Raw genomic sequence first — 13,261 nt, forward strand, 5'->3', positions numbered from 1 at the left:
TCCCACGAATATATTAGATTGATCAAAAACTTGTATATTAATCAACAACCATATACATATTTTTCTCCTCCTTATATAAAGATGGAAGAGGCTAAGCATGGCTTCATGCTTTTTCACCTAAAGTGCCCATGCACACTAAATGTGCATGTGATGCTTTGTCATTTCCTAAATATAGGGCTCATGCACGCTAGATGTGCATGAGTCACTTTTAATGTCACGTGTAAATAAAATATTCACACTCTAAAGAATACATGATTTTTACCTTTTAATAAAGGTATGTGTAAATAAAGGTCTTATACGTATTAAATCTATATTTATAACACTAAAGATAAATTATTACAATGGTAAAGTTGGGGTTTATCTACGTGGAGGTGCATGGTTCAAATCTTGCCCTATGCACGTGATAAATTCTTTTGATATATTATTTATTTATTTATATGTATCTAAAATCGGATATATTATTTTATGGTTTTCACGTAGTGTGTGGAATACACTACGACATTCGCCCCCTCCGAACCCGCACATCCTCCGGTATGTGCCGAAGTTCTCGATCCCCCATATCCGTCTTCACCCAAAGCTTCCTCCGATTCTCCCCTTATGTCGACTATGAGTTGTAATTCACTTTCTTCGCTTCCCGCATCACCGTGGTCTTCGTCCGATTGCTCCTCGTTGTCGGCCTTGGCTTGGATCACATAGGGTTTGTCGTCGGTCCGCTTCTTGAAAATCTTCACCCGCTTCCCGGCTATAGGCACTCGTAGTATTGTTCCATCCAACTCGGACAGTCGGTACGTTCCGTTGTCGAAGACTTTCCGAACCTCGTATGGCCCGAACCACCTTTTCGCGAATTTCCGCATCGTTGTATGTTGATGGTCCAAACTACTGTCATAGACGATCACCCAATCTCCTTCTTCAATCCTCTTCGGTCGTAGTCGGTGCTTTGTGTCGAACCGGCTTTTGTTCCTTAATCGTGCTTCTTGTTGTCGGCGTATTGCTTCCGCTATGTTTGCCGGTCTTCCCTCTAGTTGTCGTATCCGGACCGCTAGTAGTTCTTCCCGGCTCATCTCTTCCTTCCACGGTAGCACTGTCCATGTTGCGATCGCGGTTTCCGTCGGCATTACCGGTGCTTGTCCGGTCATGAGTTCTGCCGGCATGTAACCGGTTATGGAACTATGCGTCGTCCGATCCGCCCATAGTGCATACGGAAGCATCTGCGGCCAGTCCTTCACCTTTCCATCGCATGCCTTCGCAAGTGCTTTCACGATCGGACTATGTCCTCGTTCGATTTTCCCGTTGGCCTCCGGATTGTATGCCGTTGTCAGCGATAACCGAACTCCGTGTTTAGCGAAGAATCCCCTAGCTTTGTCCGAGTCGAGTTCTCCCCGGTCCGCAATCACTTGTCCTACGCACCCGTACCTGCAAAATACTTCCTCCAAAAGAAATTGGCATACCGCGGAACACGTTTTCCTCTGAAGCGCTCGACCTTCTACTTGATTCGTGAGATCTTCCCGAGCTAATACCAAGTATTTCTTTTGTCCGATCCCGATCGGCATGGCCACTATGTCAACCATCCACTTGAAGTTGATTGTCGGTGAGAATGTCGGATGTAACTCATCTCGATGTCGAACCCCGGAGTAGACTTGACATTTCTCGCAGCTTTCCGTGAACTCCGCGACATCTTTGTACATTTTCTTCCACCAATATTTTTGCTTGATCTTCACAAATGTTGCCCATGTTCCTCGGTGTCCAGCCCAATCGGATTCGTGAAACTCGGACATTATCCGGTTTCGTTGCTCTTTTGTCCCGACTACTCGAAGTGGTATACCATCCGGTCTTTTTGACGCCCTCCATATTAATCCGTTTTCCAAGAAGAACTTTTGGACTTGTCTCTTCTTCCTTCGGATCTCGGCTCTTCTTCCTTTATCGTTTGTTGAATCCTCGGCCTCTTGTAACATCTTCCCGATCATCAAGCTTTCTCCCTCGTATTCTTCTTCTCGGAATTCCCGGATTACGTTTACTCGGCATATGTGCTCCGACGCGAAGTAGTCTTCGGAAACTTCTTCATTATCCGATTCGGTTATGTCGTCTCCGAACCGAGCCCTTGATAACATATCCGCTACCGCGTTGTCCTTCCCCGAGATGTGTCGAACCTCCGGATTAAGCGACTTGACATATGTAACCCACCTTAGCATAGCTACATCCGGTATCGTACAACACCGCATCATCCCGAGTATCGGAAGACAATCTGTCTCGATCACCACTTCGGCTCCGATCAAATAATCCCGATCCGATTTTATCGCTGACACGACTCCCCACCGTTCTCTTTTGACTTGCGCATATCCACGTTGCCTTTCGTTGAGAACCTTTGCTCCGAATCGGATCGGATACCGCGAACCATCCGAGTCGGCTTGATTGATGACCCACCCGATACCGGTTGGACTTGTATCAACCGTTACTATGATCGGTCGGTCATAGCTCGGTTTCTTAAGTGCTTCCTCCCTCCGAAGTGTCTTCTTCAATTTCTTCATGGCTTTGGTGTGTTCCGGTTTCCATTCGAATTTCTTACCTTTCCGCAACAAGTGGTAGAGTGGATCCGCTATATGTGCATAGTGCGGAATCCATATGTGATAGAATGCACATGCACCGAGAAACCTTCGGACTTCGGATGTTGACTCGCATACTTCCTCCATAGCTTGAATCGCATCGATCTTTGTTGGTGACGGTCTTCGGCCGTAGGGCCCACATAGATGTCCGACCACCAATATTTCTTCTTGCCCGAATGCCGATTTCTCCCCGGAAAGTGTTAGGTGCACATCTTCTAGCTTTCGCAACACTTTCTCGCAATCATGAATATGGTCGACCACGAACTTTCGGCATCCCCGATCATCCATAGTCTCATCTTTTTCTTCTACCGCGCATCCTTTCATCGGAATGTCATCGAGGAACGGCATCGTTATCTCCGGAATGCAGTCTCGAAGCACCTTGTTCATCGCGTTCATCATATGAGCAACCGAGTTTGTCGCTCCTTGTGGTAGTGTGCACATTCGGACTAATCCTATCGGTGTTCGCATGGTTGTGATGTCTCGGCTCTCCACGGCTAGTTGGAATTGGTCATACCCCGAGTATAGGTCTCCGATGGAGTATATCGCACGACCGGCAAAAGCTTCCGCAAATTCGTCCACTATCGGACCGACTCCCGAGTTCCGGATCGTGACCTTATTCACCGGTTGCAAGTCTTGGATAAATCGGAGTGACCCATTCTTCTTCGGAACCGTAAACCATCGATTTGAGTACGGAGTAGTTGATGGCTCTAGAATCCCCATCGCCACCTTCTCCTTGAGCAAGTCAATGACTTTCGGAATATGCGCTCGTGGCACCGGAATCGGCTTCAGGTTCCACGGTACATGGTCAATCGTGAAGATCACCATCGGCTCCACTGTTCTCGGATCGACGCACCCTATCTCCCTTGATGTAAATGCAAATGCTTTGCCGTATTGCTCCAACATCTCGCGAAACCGTTCTTCTTCTTTTTGTAATAGGAACCCACCTCCACCGATCCGAAGTTTCTTCCGGGTCTCATCCGTGAAGGCATGTCCGATATCCACGGTCTTCCGAAGTGTCGGATCTCCCGAGACTTCTTTCCTCTTTTGTTCGCTATCGGCGGGTAGTGGTCCCGCGGCCGGTTTCACCTTCTTCTCCATGGTCTTGTATTTCGTACTTACCATTGCTTCTTCTTTGCGGAGCGTATCCGGCTCCATTTTCGCAATGATCTCGTACATCTCGACCGATTCCACCGGGACTACCCGGTTCCCTTGGCTTTTATCTTCCGCAAGTTCTTCAAGTCGTTGTAGCGTGCTCCCATAGAACACTTCTTCGACTATCCCCACGATTTCTTCATCTTCTTTTATTATTGATGCCGACCGCAACTTATCCTCCACTTGTCGGTATCCTTTCTTCAATCCTCCGGTTACGGTCGTGTACGTAGATGCCCCATCCGGACCTGTTCGTACATGTTTTGCTCCGAGAGTTTTCTTCCTGTGTGGGGTATCAGGGTTTCTCGGACTATCACTTCCCCACTCCGCAACAGTCCGCTTTAAAAATCCATTCTCACTTGGGACAAGAGTTCCCTCTTGTTCCTTTCGTGATTTGCCGGCACCGTTAGGAATTGGACGGATTTCCCACCGTTTTGGCTCCGAATTCGTGCAAAAGCCGCACCGCTATCGAGCACCTTCGTCTCCATCCGTGATGCCGTGATAAAGGGTTGGCCGAGGATGACGGAATGTGAAACCTCATCTTGCACGAAGAAATTTTGGTCGATCTCGACATCCCCGATCTTCACCGTCACATCCGGACAAGCCGCAAATAGATCTTCCGTTGCTTTGGTGGCCGCCCGAATCTTCCATCCATGGTTGGTGTTAATAGGCCACTTCCCCTTCCAGTAGAACTCCTTGGACATCAAGTTGATCTCCGATCCGTGATCAATCAATGCTAGCACGGGTTCTTTGATGTTGCCGATTCGGACCGGAGTCTCCGTAGTCGCGCGTGCCCAATGTGGCCTTGTATAGTGGGAGTTCGGAATTTCGTCCTCCACTTCGGTGTCGTTCATTAAAACGGTGTTCGCATTCACCCTTGGAGCATTTTCCTCCGTACTTTGTCTTTTTCGCTTCACGAGATCCACGAGAAGATCGTGGAACTCCTTCTTTGCTATTCCGAGTAGCTCCCGAAGCGAGAAATCTACCCGGCTATCCAAGATTCTTTCCTCGAACACTCTTTTCAAGTCGGTTTGTTGTTCTATGTCCGAGGCGAGCTTGAATGCCGGAGTCGCCTTTTCTTTTCCCTTACCTCCGGAGTTCCAGCTTTCCGGTATCTTTGATGGCCCGGCCGCATCCTCCGTGCGTCGTCGTTTCTCGTCCACATACACCTTATGCAATTGGCACAGGGCGTATACGCTATTCTTGTCGACAGGGCACTCCCATCCCGTAGCTTCCCGGACGCCTTCCGCGGTGCTTCGGATCTCGTTAGAGTCGGTCTTCTCGGTGTTTTCTAGAACTTCCGGCCAAAAAGACGTCTTTGCTCTCGATGACTCCCCGACACATATTCCCGCGGTTGTCGCATAGTTGCTTCTTGCCGCCAATTCCTCCTCGAGCACCTTCTTCATGCCGCCTTTACGGAAGTTCGGTCGGAGTGGCTTCCGAGAGTCCATCGAATGAATCCGGTTTCCCTCGTAGTAGATGAGATCCCGCCGTAGCGCCTCCTTATGCTCGTCGCAATCCCTCCGATCGTGTTCGGCGCTATCGCACCATATGCACCGTCGGTCCGTATACTTGGAGCTTGTGGGGCGGTCATCCGACTTCTTCACCATCGCGATCTTCAGATTCTCCATCTCCTTCAATAGTTGCTCCACCGTAGATGCATCAATCGCCTTCTCGGTTGTAGTCTCTCGAGCCCTCGGTTGATGGTCTTCCAATCCGGTTCTCGGTTTCGGAATCGGTTCCGAAACCCTCTTTTCCTCGTCGGCAAGCCATTGCCCCCTCTTCGTGTATCGCGCGACGATATCCCGCACGCTTTCCCATGTTTCGGTGAGGCCGCTCTCCGTGGTTGTGTCCTCCAAGAGCACTCCGAGATCTTTCCGGTCCCGGACGTCCACGGCTCGCAAGAACATGATCACCTTGTCTGGTACGAGGATAGCTTGATCCCTCGCGGACAACCTCCCGAATCGGCTTTCGAATGCCGAAAACACATCAACGACCTTCAATCCCTTGTCCGGCGTCTCCACCCAGTCTTCGAATCCCCTTCGCGTCGCCTTGGAGGAATCATCGATGGCGAACGCCCTCTTTAGCTCTACTTCAAACGCCTCCCATGTCGGATTTTGCTGTCGTAGCCCATGGATGCTTGCTTGAAGCCTGTCGGTCGCCACCCGGTTGAAGGACGTCACTTGCAATCCTTCCGATACTCCGCACCGTAGCATCTCCGCCTTGTAGTCCCGAAGATACCGCGACACGTCTTTCCCGTTGAATTGCCCGTTTCGTTGCACGAGCCGCTCCACTGATGCCGCTATCTCCGACATCGCACGTTGTTCTTGTAGCATGCGCTCGAACATCATCATCATGTTGCTAGCCTCCGGTTGATTTTCCATCTCCTTGCCACCCGGACTTCACGTCGGGTTCACCAACTATGTCGTGCCCTTCGGCTCCGGATCGTTGCGTGAGTCGGGTGGGAACCGCCGAGGTTTTTGACTAGGAGGAAGAGGAATACAACTTAAGGCTAGCTATGAATAGTGGAAAGAGAAGTAAGATAGCAATCTCGTGAATCTCACGAGTTTAGTGTAATTAAAACAATATTTAGATTATAAGAGCAATTAGATGGCAAAATTCGTGAATCCCACGAATATATTAGATTGATCAAAAACTTGTATATTAATCAACAACCATATACATATTTTTCTCCTTCTTATATAAAGATGGAAGAGGCTAAGCATGGCTTCATGCTTTTTCACCTAAAGTGCCCATGCACATTAAATGTGCATGTGATGCTTTGTCATTTCCTAAATATAGGGCTCATGCACGCTAGATGTGCATGAGTCACTTTTAATGTCACGTGTAAATAAAATATTCACACTCTAAAGAATACATGATTTTTACCTTTTAATAAAGTGTTGGGATTTCGGTCCCTCCGGATGGGATGTCCGGAGATGAATGACGGCAAGCCCGGTTGCGGTTACGGAACCGGATGATGAAGAGTACCCGGCATGAAGCCGGATGAAGAGTACCCGGATGCGGATCCGGATGATGAAGAGTACCCGGATGCGGATCCGGATGATGAAGAGTACCCGGCATGAATCCGGATGAAGAGTACCCGGTTACGGAGCCGGATGATGAAGACCCCGGCTACGGAGCCGGATGATGATGACCCCGGCTACGGAGCCGGATGATGAAGACCCCGGCTACGGAGCCGGATGATGATGACCCCGGCTACGGAGCCGGATGATGAAGACCCCGGCTACGGAGCCGGATGACGAATGTACCCGGAGAGAGATCCGGATGCAGGGACATATTTGTGAATATGTTTGCTAAGAGCCCTTGAGGCTATATTTGTAAATATCCCGAAAGTCATATATGTATAAATATGACTTAGGGCAAACAGTTTTATGTTGTTGCTCATTTTCATGAGAAGTGAGAGCAGCCGAGAGAGAGAGAGAGAGAGTGAGACGAAGAGGTCGTTGCCTCTGTGTATTACCGCCGCCTGTGGCGAAGACCGTGAGTTCAAGGTTGTTGCCTTGAAGCTTCACCATTGTACATCTCTGTTCATAGTGATAGTTGGAGTTTGAGAACTCCCGTGGTTTTTTCCCAGTTAGGGTTTTCCACGTAAAACATCCAGTGTACCTTTCTCTCTATTGTTTTGTGCATTTCCTATTTCCTGTTTTCTGGTAGTTGATTCCATCCCTCGGTTGTGGCCGAGCACTGTTTTTCAACATAAAGGTATGTGTAAATAAAGGTCTTATACGTATTAAATCTATATTTGTAACACTAAAGATAAATTATTACAATGGTAAAGTTGGGGTTTATCTACGTGGAGGTGCATGGTTCAAATCCTGCCCTATGCACGCGATAAATTCTTTTGATATATTATTTATTTATTTATATGTATCTAAAATCGGATATATTATTTTATGGTTTTCACGTAGTGTGTGGAATACACTACGACAACGCAATGCTACCGAACACCCTCAAGTGTCGTAAGTTCGGCTTCGTTCCGAAATATAGCTCGTGCGCTGACACTTTGTCTCCGATCCGGTTCTGAATGTATACCGCGGTCCTTACCGCCTCGGCCCAGTAGAACTTGGCCAAGCTCTTCTCCTCCAGCATTGCCCGTGCCGCTTCCACAACTGACCGATTCTTTCTCTCGGCCACGTCGTTCTACTCTGGCGTGTATCTACAACTGAATTCGCGGCGAATTCCCATTTGTTGTAGGTAACCGTTGAATTGTCCGGAAAAGTACTCTTTCCCACCTTCTGACCGCAGGCACTTGATCTTTCATCCCGTTTCCGTTTCCACGAACCCTTTGAGGTCCTGGAAACAGTCGAAGACTTCGCTCTTCCTCTCAATGAGGTAGATCCACGTGTGCCGCATGTGGTCGTCGATGAAGGAGACGAAATATCGGCTCCCGCCAAGACTAACATTTTGTGCCGGCCCCCACACATCGGAGTGTATAAGGTCGAGCTTGTTCCGGCTCCGGTTTCGCTCATTGGGGAAGGGAAGCCGATGTTGCTTCCCGAGCTGGCAGGCTTCACAAATTTGTGCCTTTCGGCCACTAAATTTGGGCAATCCAAACACTACCTGTTTCGATTGCAAATCTTGAAGCCGCTGGTAGTTGACGTGGCCTATCCGCTTATGCCACAAGTCGATGTCCAACTCGGTTTTTCTTCCCTTCGCGAACATTGCGGTGCCGCAGTCAGTGGAGTCGAGGATGAACATCCTCCCGTCTCTGTGTCCTTGCGCAATCACACGGCCTTCTTCCTCAATGAAGCACCCGAGGTGTGTAAACCGAACCTCCATCCCTTGGTCGACGATCTGTCTGACTGAGACCAAGTTTTTCGTGATTGTTGGGACGTGCAGCACGTTCATGAGTTTCCCTTTCTGCCCGACATGGCTAAGGGGAACTTCTCCGACATTCGCGATCGGATGCGTAGTTTCGTCTCCAGTTGCGACTACTCCAGGTTGTATCGGTTTTTCAAGGTACGAGAACCACTCCTTATGGCTCGTCATGTGGTTTGACGCGCCGGAGTCTACGTACCACACCTCATCCGATCTCGGGGTGGTCTGTTTCATTGAGTTTACTTCGTGTCTCGTCACGAAGACAGACCCTTCTCCGGCTCTCCCGGAGTCTTCGGCGTAGTGCGATCACTGCCAATTTCCCTTGTCGGTATGTCTAGAGCCATTCCCAGAACCAGTTCTCTCCGAATCGGCGCGCTTCTTCCAACACTCACTTTCCCTGTGGCCTTTCTTGCCACAGTACCAGCACTCCGCGATGGACTTCCCTTGCCGGTTCTCATCGCTTCGACTCCCCCTGTTTCCGAAGGGTCCGGAGTTGTTGTCGGCATCACTTCGGTGCCTTCTTCCCTGATCTCGTCGGCCACCTCCATTGCACGCTGACTCGCCTCGTCCTCCACGTCCACGGGGCCTATCTCCCTCCATGTACAACATTCTGTTGTCGGTGTGCGTGCTTGTAGACGCACCTGCGTGGTTCTCCTCTACCAAGAGCATTGACTGTAAGTCAAAGAAGGACAGCGTATTCTCCCGGGTACACACAGCCGTTCGAAACGCTCCGAACTTCGACGCCAAACCTCCGAGACATATCTAGACCATCTCGCTCTCCTCGATGTTCACCTCTATGGAGGCGAGGGAGTCGCAGATATCCTTGATCTTCGAGGTATAGTCCGCCACCGTCAAGTCGCGTTGTCGTAGGTTGCTCAACTCCTGTCGGAGCTGAAGCTTCCTGGCTGTGGTGCTCGCGGTGAAAATCTTCTTCAGATTTTCGCACGTACCCTTCGGCGTCTTTGCATCCCGAACATAGCTCAATAGTTGTTCGCCCACACACGACGCAAAGCAGTACAATACCCTGCTCGCCGATTGCTCCCGCGACGGGAAGTCTCTGTGTGTCGATTCGGGTGCCGCGTCATTAGCTCCTTCGACATAACTCCAGTAGTCGTGCCCGAGCAGGTACTGGTGCATCTTGTAGGACCAAGACGCGTAGTTGGTTCTGTTGAGCTTCTCTGTTGGAAGCGAGCTCGCCATGCCTCTATCCATCGTTCTTCTCGTTCTTCTTCGTCAAGCTGTGTCGGCTGCAAAGAGGTTCTCAACCCTCACGCTCTGATACCATGTAGAAAGTAACGTGCGGAAGCAAGTATGAAGACCGAACAGAAGGAAGGAAACTCAAGTTCAATGGAGAGCTTGAGCTTACACGGTATACACGGGAGAGACAGAGAGAGTGAGAGAGAAGACACACAAAAAACTATATTCAACAATAATACTCAGTCTGTACATAAGACGTGCTCAGTGAACACTTTTATACAAGTCCTAGAAGGACTGACCGAAGTACTGACAGTACTTCAATGCTCATCAAGAGCTCCTACACTAACTCCCAAATATATTCCTCACGGAATATCTTTCCTAACGACCTCCCGGTTTGCGCACTCAGCCTAACCGATCAGTCCCAACCGATCCGGTCCTCGGCTTCTTCAACCGAACCAGCCGATGTTGAGCTTGTCTCTCAACAGTTTTTAAGTTCATTGTGGAGTTTATCCTCTTTGTATTGACTTGAAGTGGAATATTATAACATTCTTATCTCTTTCTCATCTTCCCTACCTCTTATCTTAATTTCTTATGTTTTCCTCTCTAAATCATAGTTACCTAGATCTATATAATCTATTATAATTCACAACTCCATCTAATCGGTTTGATCAAGCCCTCGTATTGTGTACGAGTATCATCTGTCTTATACACCCTATCGCCTATCGATCCTCGGTATGGTTTCCGGATGCGCGACTCCAGAGTTAGCAATGCTCCGGTGGATCGCGTATATTAAGTCCCTAAATCCGGAGATATGACACATCTCCGGGAAAGACAACACCATGGCCAACATGCTATCGAGGGACCAATACGATGACAAAAACGACATGGTATCGGAGGACGAAGAAGTCGGCGTGGACTTCTTTGAGTCGGCTCGAATGTCAGCGAAAAATCGGACCTAAATGAGCTCGACAAGAACGACTACGATGGGGAGTGGCTCCAAATCTGTAAGTTCCTTAGCACGATGGCACCATATGTGGCATGGACGAAGGATGAAGCAAGTCATATCAGGAAGAAGGCTTACCGGTTCTTCCTAAGGGAGGTAAAATGTGGTGGCTTTCAAAGAGACAGATAGGCACACAACTCCGGTGTCGTGAAGATTCTGGGCCATTGTGAGAAACCAGGGAATATCGGAAGAATCGGCGGAGTGCACCATGTGCACTTACCCTTGTAAAAACGTGTGAATAATAGGAGTTAAGTTGGGATAGAGGATCCCATGTAATAAGGGATTTATCCCACATTGTTACGCATCCCTCTCCTTGTTCTATAAAAGGAAGGGAGCGCCCTTTATAAAGTTGCCCATTTTGTGTTAGGGGGTATACCGTTAGATTAGGGTTAGGCGGGTTTACCTTGGTAGTTTTTTTTTTCTTCTTCTTCATCTTCCTCGCCGTGAGGGTTGAGAGTTCGTGTTTGTTCAGGGTTTGCTTCTGCTCAGTCTCCTGTGCAAGACCCCGCTCGGCGCGACGAGCCCGTGAGCTTCCCCGATCGACGGCTTGGCAGCAGACTGTTGTTGTAACCTACCTTGGTCCAACTCGAAGCCGGGGTTGTATCTCTTCCATTGTAATATATATATATATATATATATTTGGTTGTGCACATCCGCGTCTCTAGTAGTGTCGGGTGTCTCCCCCCCTTTTTGTTTTCCGTGCATAAGAGTCAGTGTAGCGTGCGCAAACTCTCTCTCTCTCACTCTCTCTCTCATGTTGGTTGCCTATGGGATGTGTCCGGAGTAGGTTTCTCGGCATCCCTTCCTCTCTCGTTCGAGACCCCCGTGGTCCCGCCCCTTCTACACGCATGCGCGTAACAACGCAACACCGGGTGGTGACGAAGAAGGAAGAATAGTCGATGCTCCTGTCGGAGTTCCATGAGAGTCCCTGGTCTAGACACCAAGGAATGTGGGCCACATTCGAAAAACTAAAGGAAAGGTATTGGTGACCCAAAATGTACAAGGACGTGCACCACTTTGTAACGTCATGCGAGAGTTCTCAAGTGCACCAGGACGAGCTGCAGTCGACCTACCCGCCATTCATTCACTTTAAATGGATGGTCGACCTGGTGATGATGCAGATAGGGGTGGGGCAGATAAGGTACCTGGAGCTCACGAGAGAAGACCTAACGAACCAGGTGGAGGGTCGGGCCTTAACAAACAAGACGACTACCACGGTTTGCAAGTACTTGGTCGACTATGTCATCTGCTAATCATGGGGAGCTAAACGCACAGGACGCGGAGGAGTTCTTTGACTGACTAGGGGTTAAGATCTCCCTCACCATGGCGTACAATCCAGAAGCGAACGGGAAGGTAGAGAGAAGTGAAAGTGCTAGTGCGAGCATGCGACAGACAAGTTGGGAACTGGATGAGGCTTCTTCCTTACGTTTTGTGGGCCGAATGAACCACACACAGTTTGGTGACCGGGTACATGTTGGCCGAACTCATCTCTGGGCAAAAACCAATCATGCTTGTGGAGCGGACAATCTCTTCGTGGATGGTGGTCGTCTAGACAGAGGAAATGAGCCATTGGAGGAGCTGTTGGCGGCACGAATCTGACAGCTTGAGCAAAAACCAGAAGACATAGAGCGAACGACAGTGAGAGTGGAGGAGGCACAGAGGAAGAACAAGGGCCAGTTCGACCAGACATACCGGCTCAGGCCGAACAAGATCGAAGAAGGCGACTAGGTGCTGGTCTACAATAGCAGCCTCGACAACTAGCACCGGTCAACCCAAAAATTTGCGATGCATTGGTTGGACCTTACGTGGTGACGAGTGTGAACAACAATGCAACGTACCACCTAGCGGAGCTTGACGAAACAAGGATCATGGTACCGGTTGCGGCGAAACGGATCAAGGCCTTCAAGAAACGGCACGAAGCGGAACCGGATCCGGAGATCGAAGACGGAAGCGCGGGCGAGGGCGAGCAGTCGGATGAGGACAAGTCCGGCGGCGAGTAAAGGTCGAGCCGGAATCTCCACCGCTGCACTACTTGCCACATGTCGGAGGATGTGCGGTTTGGTGGGGGTGGATGTCATGAAGAATTCTAGCCATATGAAGAAAGAGTTGTGGATAGGCATGTGAACGAGGGTGTGAAAGTAGGCACAAAACACAAGGACCGGAGTACAAGAAATGTAAATATGTGTTTACTATTTTTAAAAGTGCTAGGTAGAGTAGTTAATGGGTACTTTATGACCCACACATACAAAGAATAAGAATAAGTTTAGATGGAGAGAACCGAGGGCAATCTCTAGCCGAAAGGGCTATCATTTACTTGCGATGCAACGGCCTCCCCTTGTTCTATAAAAGGGGTGGCTCTAAACTGTTTTGGGGTCCACCGTTTGGAGAAAGAAGTTTTGTCGGTTTGAGACCCGATCTCTATTGTTCCCTCTGTTTTCTGTTCTGTGCTGATTTTGGGAAGAAGGTGGAG

This window comes from Azolla caroliniana, unplaced genomic scaffold (genome assembly GCF_043228905.1).
Source record: "Azolla caroliniana isolate FFs.n. ecotype wild unplaced genomic scaffold, voAzoCaro1.0.p SCAF_20, whole genome shotgun sequence".
In the NCBI taxonomy this organism is placed as follows: Eukaryota; Viridiplantae; Streptophyta; class Polypodiopsida; order Salviniales; family Salviniaceae; genus Azolla; species Azolla caroliniana.